Raw genomic sequence first — 9,936 nt, 5'->3', positions numbered from 1 at the left:
GCCGCATTCTGGATTAGTTGTAGTTTCCGAGTCACCTTCAAAGGTAGCCCCACGTAGAGTGCATTGCAGTAGTCCAAGCGGGAGATAACCAGAGCATGCACCACTCTGGCGAGACAGTCTGCAGGCAGATAGGGTCTCAGCCTACGTACCAGATGGAGCTGGTAAACAGCTGCCCTGGACACAGATTTGACCTGTGCCTCCATGGACAGCTGTGAGTCCAAAATGAGTTTGACCAAACTGGGGAGGCAGTGGAAGACAGGAGTGCCTGGCATGTTCTGGTCCATGGGGTCACGAAGAGTCGGACACAACTAAACAACAACAAGAAGAATTGGAAGGAACCCTGAGGGTCATCCAGCTGAACCCCTGCAAAGCAGAAATCACAACAGAAGCATCCGTGATAGATGACCATCCAACCTCTGCTTAAAAACCATAATAATAATAATGTGAATAATCAGTATTTGCTTGAAATGGTTAGTGAGCAAGATTTCAGCTCATAATGTCCATCTCCTTTATCTCATTTTGAATTTAATGGGTGGCGTGGCGTGGCCTTTTCTCATGCAGGATTTCAGCCAATCAGCTTTATAATTGCTACACACCTTGTAAATGGAGCTATTCTCCACAGGGGGTTGGAGATGGTGACTCTGCACACGCTCTTCTCCTTTGTTTTTAAATCACTCGCATTTTGTTTCAGATGGGGTTTATGAGGCTTCCCTTTTGCTCTGCTAATGATTTGTTGTTCAATTGTGTCTCATCCGGCTATTATCTTCAAAGCGCCTTGAGATGCAGCACATGAAAGCTGCTCTCACAAGTGGTTTATGGAACGGAATGAGAATTCAGGTATCAACAGGCTGCGATTAATGGGCCTGCACTAAATAATCAGAGTGTTCCTTCCTTCCTTGAAATCAGCAGCGGTGTCAGGCATCCAGGAATGGAAAACCTGCAAACAAATGTCGTACATGAGGTGGATATAAACCTTGCTGATGTCCAGGTCACGCATTTCACCTGCCTTATAAGAGCTGATTGGTGACATTATTTGTCAACATATGAGATGAGAGCTGTAGGCAGTGAAATAACAGAGCCATTATCACCCACTGCAAATCAAAAGAAACTACTGTCATCTTCCAAAGGGGAAGATAGTGGAACCATGCCATCACTCCTGATTTTAACTGACATTGATTGGCAAGTGAAATTAAAGCCTCCTCAAGCCCTGCTGAAGCTAGGGTTAAACTACACTCTTGTTGTAAGACTAGGCGCAGGTGGCGCTGTGGTCTAAACCACTGAGCCTCTTGGGCTTGCTGATCAGAAGGTCAGCGGTTTGAATCTCCGCAATGGGGTGAGCTCCCTTTGCTCTGTCCTACCTTTTGCCAATCTAGCAGTTTGAAAGCACACCAGTGCAAGTAGATAAATAGGTACTACTGCAGCAGGAAGGTAAAACGCATTTCTGTGCGCTCTGGCTTCTGTCACAGTGTTCCGTTGCACCAGAAGCAGTCTAGTCATGCTGGCCACATGCGACCCCATAATCACTTTTGACTGGACTTAACCATCCAGAGGTCCTTTAACTTGACCTTTACATTTCCAACCCCCCCCCCCCCCTGACACTTGCGTATGCTGTTTGGGGCTGTTGAAAGTCATATTTGCTACCTGTATTTTAATGAACATTGGGAGACACAAGCATAATGTCCTGAACCCCTGGCCTACCTGGCAGTAAGTCAGTATGTCAAATTCCCAGTCCAGGGTCAATCCAGGTGTCCAAAGTCCAAAACAGAGCACCGTCCTACAGAGATCTGGAACATCCAATGTGAGAGTCAGGGACTGGGCAGGTGAGGAGGAGAAGTGGGGACCAGGAACCTTGCAGTCAGGGGCCAGATGATGGGAGTATGGAGCCAAAATTATATCATTTGTGCTAGATTCTACAAGGAGGTTCTTGGGCTCTTGTGCAGGTCTTAGCCTTTGTAGGAAGAATGGGAAGACCTGTGGCCTATGGGATTTGCTGGACTACAACTCTCATGAACTCAAAGCCACACACAGGTTCCCCATTTATCCATGAATTCAAAAACAGATGCCATGAAGTATAGCTGAATTTCTAAATTAGAGGTCAGTCTGGTATGTAAATCTTTCCCTGTCTGTAGACAATAACTAACGTGCAGAGAATATTTTTTTGCGGAGGGAGAGGGTTAGAGAGGAAAAAGCAATGGCACTCTGCACATGTGAAAAGGCACACTTCCCTAAGCACATGCTGTACAAATCTTACGGTGATGAGAAAAGCAAGGTTGAAAATTGCAGCCCTACCAAGTCAAAGAATTATCAGCTGCCGCCCGTCCAAGTCATGAAAACATATAAATAAGGAATAGGGAATCTGTGGCCCTCCAGATCTTATTGGACTAGAACTCCCATCAGCCCTGGCCAGTATGGTCCATGAGGGTTGGTAGAAAAGCCTCAGTAAATTCAAGGACATATAAAGTGTGAGGGGGACAGGCAAGAGAGTGTTTGAGATCTTGAGATGGTTTGTTGTTGTTTTTTAATTGCCTGACATTTCTGGTGGAAGGGCTGTGTCTCAGTAATTCCCGTAGACCAGCCCCCATGGACCTGGACCCCACAAAGCTCAAATGTTGCCTCTCCCTTTATCAGCCCCCACACCAACTCTGGTCATCTGGCTAGACCCAAATATGTGTTTCAAACATGTATGAAAACCAGAGTGAACAGAATCAGTGCCTTTAGAGGTGTCATTTCCCTTCTTTGCTGTCTCATTTCTTCCATTTGGTCTTTGATGATGCAGATTAACCTCTCCATTTTCTTTTGGAGTAATATATCTAATCCTGTGTTCTTTCTTTTTCTTTCTTTTGGATTGGATCCACAGTTCCCCTTCCTCTGATGGATGCCACTTTCTTTCCTGATGGGAATCTTCCTTGGATGCATGTGGTCCTTCTGATGAACAAGAAATGCTCCTTCCAACAGAGAAAGAGAACGTTTGGATCCAAGCCATCATATTTTGACTTGTTCTTAAGCTGCCTTGAGGCTTGGATGAACAATTCATTGAATCGATTTAAATAAATACTTAAAATAAGAATTCAGGAAGAAAGGCAATACCATAATCAATCATTTTAAAGCTGGAAACATTTCTTTAATTAATTAACCACAAAGATCCTTCTACTACTGATGTAACTGATTCTCTCAGCTTGCAATAAAATTGTGTATGTGGCTATGTGTTCTCAGAATAAAGGAGTTATTTGCAACATTTCAATAAGACTGCCCTTATGTTTTTCAGGAGGATAGATTTGTCAGTCATTTACTAGGGTACTAATTAGGAATTTGTTGGTATCACCCATATTGGTCAAAGGTGTACCATTGCTTCAGCTACAACATACTCTTTGAGCTCAATATGGTGGGTTTCAGTTGCTTGATGGACTCCTTGGTTTTGCCACAATAGGTAGGGAGTGTGGTCAAGGAGAGAAAAGGAAATGGGGTTGTGGTTCACTGAGTTGTTGAAGGGACACCGTGTCACCTACCAGACATCAACGGCCAGCTCAAGTGGATGAAGAAGGAAATGACTTTTGGTTCCTAGAAGCTTCACCCATCTGACAGGAATAGAACAGGTAAGAAATGGAGCAAACTAGCGCTTCCCAGCTCAACGTTTCGTGAGTGGAAAAGGAAGGGCATGGACCAGTCAATCCTCTGATCCAGAAGCCAGAGTGAGGTTTCCTCAACAGGAAACAGAGGTGGTCATTCCATTGCCTCCCCTAAGGAAGGATATCCCCAGCGTTCAAGCAGGTCACTCCTAGCTTATTGCAAGACACTTGTGGTTAATTAATAAAAAGTTGGCTCTTTGGTCCATTGTTGTGTCTTATGCCAACTTTCTGGGGTATGGGGGAATTTATTCTTGTAGATCAAATATTACATATGTGCAGAACAGATGTCTGTCTGGCCCACAGTAAAATGTGGCATTTGAGGGTGTACGCTGGTGTACCTTGCTCACCAATGCTATGAAACCCTAGAGACATCAAAAAGTGTCCAAAACCTGCAAACCGGGTGGTTTTGTAATCTTTCCTTGCAGTTCTAGTCTAATAGAAGCAGAAGTCCACACTTGCATCTTCTTGATCCTTCAGAAGCCATCACTCCTTGTCCTCCAGGTTGGACAGAGCCAAGACGGCATAATTCTGCAATTGTTTGCGCTCATCCAGGTTATACTGCAGCTTCTCCAGCAGCTCAAAGTAGCGGAAGAGGGCGTCACGGGGCCAAATGACCTGCTCGTCATTTTCAGCCTCGTATAGCCCTGGCAGGTTCTTGTGGACATATGTTTCCCAATCCAGTGACCCAGCCTCGACTTCTGGTATGCTGTATATTGTGGATGGCCCCATGCTCATTCTGTCCTGCCCCTGGGGTGAGCTGTACTTCTTTTCCAGCAGTTCCAGCTTAAATTTGTCAGCTTTCTGCTGAGTCTCAATCTGCTTCATTTCTTCACTCAATTCATTCCGAATGGTCTGGAAATTGGTGACCATGGTGGCCACCATGAGGTTTCTGAAGATGAATGCCCCAATGAGGAGCCACAAGCAGATAAACAAGCCACTGATTGCTTTGTTTATCTCTGGGACCTTCCACGTGTCCTGCAGCAGAGCATACCAATGGTCCATGGTGAAGAGAATGAAGATGGTCACCAGTGAATTGGGCATGTCTTGAAAATACATGTTGTACTCTAGGTCGTCCAGGTTTGAGCGAGTGTAGCCCTCAAAGAAGAAAATGCCTGATACGGCAAAAATATAGAAGAAGAAGACGAGGAGCACCAGGATGAAGCTCATGGCTTTCATTGCTTTGAAGAGGGCCATAATGAGGATCCGGATTTGCCGGAGTCTAGGGAAGAGCTTTAAGCATCGCAGCACACGGCAAACCTGGAGGAAGTATGTGACGGCCTTGCTGTGTTTCTTTTCAACGAGGAATATCAACTCAGGGATAAAGGATATGATGGTGACTGTGCAGTCAAAGACATTCCAGGAGCTCTTAAAATAATCCTGAAAGCTAACAGCCCAGTTCAGCCCAATTTCCACCAAAAAGATGAGGACAATGACCCAGATGATCACCTCCATTGCTATCTTCATTTTCACAAAGTGGTCCTCCAACTTGTCCCTTATCTCTACTAAGATCATGAGGACCACCATGTTCAGGCAGATGAGGAAGATCATGAAGACTTTGAAGATTTGGCTGTTCAGGACTGAATAAGCCCACATGGCGACAGGGGGCCAGCGGCTGCAGCGCACGCGGATACGGTTTCGGCAGCGTTTTTCTCGCGTGATCATGACATTCCGTTTGGGCGCAACATTGAAGCGCACCAGCTGGTGATGGTCTGTGAGCATTATCTTCTTTAGCTTCCGATGGTCCAGGAAATCTCGTATGTTATGGCGTGGAATAGCACTGCCTAGCCCCCGTAGATAGTCAATCAGATAGAAAGTGTAGATCAGCTTGGAGCGGATGGCATCTGCTCGGGGATGCAGTTCAAAGGGTACTTCATTTGTCTCTTTGGAAGCTTGTGATGAGGGTGGCTGGTCCTCCATGACTCCTGCTGGCTCCTCCTGGTACGGCCCAGAGGAGATTGGAAGGTTCTTCATACAGCATAATAGACACTCAGTGGTGACCTCACAGTTGAGAGTATTCTCCTGGAGCAGTCAGAGCATTCCACTAGCCTGATTCTATTGGTATTCCTAGGACTGCAGTTCTTAGGATCAATGCATGCAAGTTATATAATGGAATGCAGACATGAGTCAGTATATTGTCTAACTGCAGTGGTCCATGCACTGGTAACCTTGAGGCTTGATTATTGCAATGCACTTTATGTGGGCTACCCCTGTATCTGCTTCAGAACCTGCAGCTAGTGCAGAATGCAGTAGCCAAACTAATTACATGACTAAACTACTGGCAATATGTTGCTCCTCTGCTGTGGCAGCTGTACTGGTTGCCAGTTTCTTTTTCTGGACCAGGTTCAAGGTGTTTGTGTGAATTTCCAAAGCCCGAAACAGCCTAAGCAGAAAGGACCATCTGATCCCTTATGCTTCACCTCTGATGGGCACTTCTTGTAGTTCCCCACAGCCCTGGAGTTCAATTAGCCCTTGCTAGGGAATATTTATTGTGGCAGAGTCTGACCTGTGGAGCCTAGACGTCTGGCAGGAACCTTCCCTGCCTTCTTTCAGATGCCTTCTACAGAGCTGTTCTACAATGAAACGCACAACATACATACATACATACATACATACATACATACATACTGTTATTCATATGCAACCTTTCCATAATTAAAACCATGTTCAAGGCCGCTTACAATGTGGGGAAAAAAATACATAATTACAATTATAACAAAAGTGGTCACAAACAACATAAACAATAAAACATCAAAAGTTTGCAACCAAATTGGGGGGGGGGGATCCACATAAATCATAATATCATCCAAAATAAAGATACAAAAATAAATGTCAATAACAGCAGCAACCATCCTCCAGCAATCTACCTAAACAATTCACCAGCCCAAGAATCTATTCTGCAGCCTCAGCTTTTGTAGTTGGAGTCAGTCAGGGCTCTGCCCTCTTAGCCCAGGTGGAAAAAGGCTTGCAAGGCAGGGAGGAGGAGGAGGAGGGGGAGGAGGAGGAGGAGGAGGAGGAGGAGGAGGAGGAGGAGTTTGAATTTGATATCCTGCTTTATCACTGCCCTAAGGATTCTCAAAGCGGCTAACAATCTCCTTTTCCCTTCCTCCCCCACAACAAACACTCTTTGAGGTGAATGAGGCTGAGAGACTTCAGAGAACTGTGACTAGCCCAAAGTCACCCAGCACCTACATGTGGAAGAGCAGGCAATCAAACCCGGTTCAACAGATTACAAGTCCACCGCTCTTAACCACTACACCACACTGGCAGGTCTTTCAGGTCTCATAGCCAAGATGCTCTACTTCAGAAGGTGGGGTACCTTCATTGAAGGTTTTTAAGCAGAGGTTTAAAAAAAAACAAAAAACAAAACTTTCAGGACCAGTGTTATATGGTCTCAGCGGCTGCCCTCAGTCATCAGTCTAGCTGCCACATTCTGGATTAATTGTAGTTTTTGGGTCACCTTCAAAGGTAGTCCCATGTACAGCGCATTGCAATAGTCCAAGCAAGAGTAACCAGAGCATGCACCAGTCTGGCGAGACAGTCAACGGGCAGGTAGGGTATCAGCCTGTGTACCAGATGGAGCTGGTAGACAGCTGCCCTGGATACAGAATTGACCTGTGCTTCCATGGACAGCTGTGATTCCAAAATGACTCCCAGGCTGTGCACCTGGTCCTTCAGGGGCATAGTTACCCCATTCAGGACCAGGGAGTCCTCCACACCAGCCTGTCCCCTGTCCCCCAAGAACAGTACTTCTGTCTTGTCAGGATTCAATCCATTAGCCACCATCCATCCTCCAACCGCCTTCAGACACTCATACAGGACCTTCACTGCCTTCACTGGTTCCAATTTGAAAGAGAGGTAGAGCTGGGTATCATCTGCATACTGATGAACACCCAGCCCAAACCCCCTGGTGATCTCTCCCAGCAGCTGCATGTAGATGTTGAAAAGCATGGGGGCCAGAAACCCTGAGGGACCCCACAAGTGAGAGCCCAGGGGTGTGAACACTCATCCCCCCCCCACCACTTTCTGAACACAGCCCAGGAGGAAGGAGCAGAACCACTGTATAACAGTGCACCCCGCTCCCAGCCCCTCTAGACGGTCCAGAAGGATGTTATGGTCAATGGTATTCAAAAGCCGCTGAGAGATCCAACAGAACTAGGAAACAGCTCTCACCTTTGTCCCCAGCCTGCCGGAGATCATCGACCAGTGCGACCAAGGCAGTTTCAGTCGCATGGTGAGGCCTGAATCCATAGTGGAGTCTATCTCTTACCGAATCTGAGCGACTTTATCGGCAAAAAACTTTGCAAAATCATTGCAGGAGATAATGTGGCCACTACTGGGCCCCGATGGAGCAGGTGGTTCCACTAAATTGTGAACCACCTGAAAGAGTCTCCTGCTGCTGTTTTCTGCAGATGCAATAGAGGCAGTGAAGTAAGTCTTCTTCGCCGCTGCTATCGCCACTTGGTAGGCTCAACATTGAGCTCTAACCCGTGTCCGGTCAGCTTCAGGATGAGTTATCCGCCACCAGCACTCTAGCCGTCTCAGCAATTGTTTCATTGCCCTCAGATCCGTGGAAAACCACGGGGCTGTATAGGGAAGCTTTTTAGTGTTTAATGTTAAGTTTTTATAAATGTTGGAAGCTGCCCAGAGTGGCTGGGTCAGCCTAGTCAGATGGGTGAGGTATAAATAATAAAGTTATTGTTGTTGTTGTTATGGAACAGGACATCCCTATTTCCATCAGAGAAATGTTGGAGGGTATAGAGAAGGCTTCTAGTATCATTTGAATGTCACTGAAAAGCTCTCCTGCAGAATGCAGTTAAATAAGGGCTAAAGAAGTCTTATAATGTGAAATAGTGTCTGTGTGTCATGAGTGGTCTAATAAAGGGTTTCTGTGAACCCAAAGAGCTCTTCCATGGAGGATGCCTGGTGCAACTCTACATGACTGCCTGCTCTCCTCTGGGCTCTTTATGGGGCAGACCTCACTATGTCACTGCAAGAGCCACTGTTCTGGGTGTGCCTGCTAACTAGAAGGAGACAAGTTTATCTTTCACTCACTTCACTGCAGAGTTGCAGCAGAATAACGAGATCTCTAAGGAGACCATTGAGTCTCTGGATGAGTCATTGGTCTGAGCATGCCTCTTTGAAAGAAGAAAACATGTCCAGAACCAGCCACTCATGCAGAAACAAAGAAAAAATAGAGGTCTACTGGAGGCAAGTGATTCTCATACAGTTTAGAAAACAGGTCAGAGTATTTTTAAATGTGGCAAACGATCAGAAATCATGGCCTAGGTGGGTCTTCTTCAACTTTGGATCCCCAATTCCAATCATCCCTGACCAGACCCTCCAAGTGTCCCTATTTTCCAGTGATGTCCCTGATTTGAAGAAGCCATCCCAGTTTCTCTCTCTTTTTTTTTTTTTTTTGCAAACATAATTTTATTGATTTTAAACCATAACAAACAAAAATAAAAATATTTACATCTTGTTATCACAAATTTCTTTCTTTAAGACTTCCTTCAGCTTCCCCACAAATCATCCGTGCCCTTATTTGAAAAGTTTACGCAAATCCTGGTTTATATTGACATTATTTTCTCTTTTCTTCCTTTCTCTTTAGACAATATTCCTACTTTTTCACAGAGCCTTTTTAAACCCAACTAGCGTTATCTGACCTTCACTTATGTTATCCAGATATTCCACAAATTTCCCCCAGTCATCAATGAACCTTTGGTCTTTTATATATCTAATTTCCCCCGTCAATCTGTCCATCTCCGCGTAGTCTAACAATTTTGTTCTCCATTCCTCATCCCAGTTTCTCATTTGATCCCAGAATGTCCCGCTTTTCCTTAGGATGTCCCTATTTTCATTGGAGAAATGTTGGAGGGTATGGAATTATCCAACCCCTGAGCCATCTTAAGGCAATCCTATATAGGGAAGGGTTTTTTTAACGTTTAATGTTTTATTATGTTGTTGTTGTTTTTATGTTGGAAGCTGCCCAGAGCGCTGGGGCAACCCAGTAAGATGTGTGGGATAAAAATAGTAAAATTATTATTGTGGAATGGTGCATCCCTATTTTCATCGGAGAAATGTAGGAAGGTGTTATGTACTGGGAAACCCAGCCAGATGGGCAGGGTACAAATAATAAATTATTATTATTATTATTATTATTATTATTATTATTATTATTATTATTATTACTGAGTTGAATAGGATCCAAAATGCAGCAGTCTGATTGGTCAGCGTGAGCCACCCAATCCAACTCCAGGGGGAAGTGAATCCGCAAGCTGATTGGCCTACAGAAGAATCCCAAAATTAGCCA

The 9,936-nt window shown here is 45.1% G+C and overlaps 1 pseudogene across 1 annotated transcript; it reads right to left on the bottom strand.

Moving 5' to 3' along the window:
- Positions 1-3,096: 3,096 nt before the first annotated feature.
- LOC309374532 (cation channel sperm-associated protein 2 pseudogene) lies at positions 3,097-5,631 on the bottom strand (annotated as a pseudogene). The gene has a single exon. The product of its transcript is annotated as a cation channel sperm-associated protein 2 pseudogene (transcript).
- Between the last annotated feature and the right edge of the window lie 4,305 nt (positions 5,632-9,936).

Source organism: Podarcis melisellensis (assembly GCF_964234715.1).
Source record: "Podarcis melisellensis genome assembly, chromosome: 7".
NCBI lineage: Eukaryota > Metazoa > Chordata > Lepidosauria > Squamata > Lacertidae > Podarcis > Podarcis melisellensis.
The sequence above is the reverse complement of the archived record's forward strand: the minus strand, read 5'-3'. Positions and strand labels throughout refer to the sequence as shown.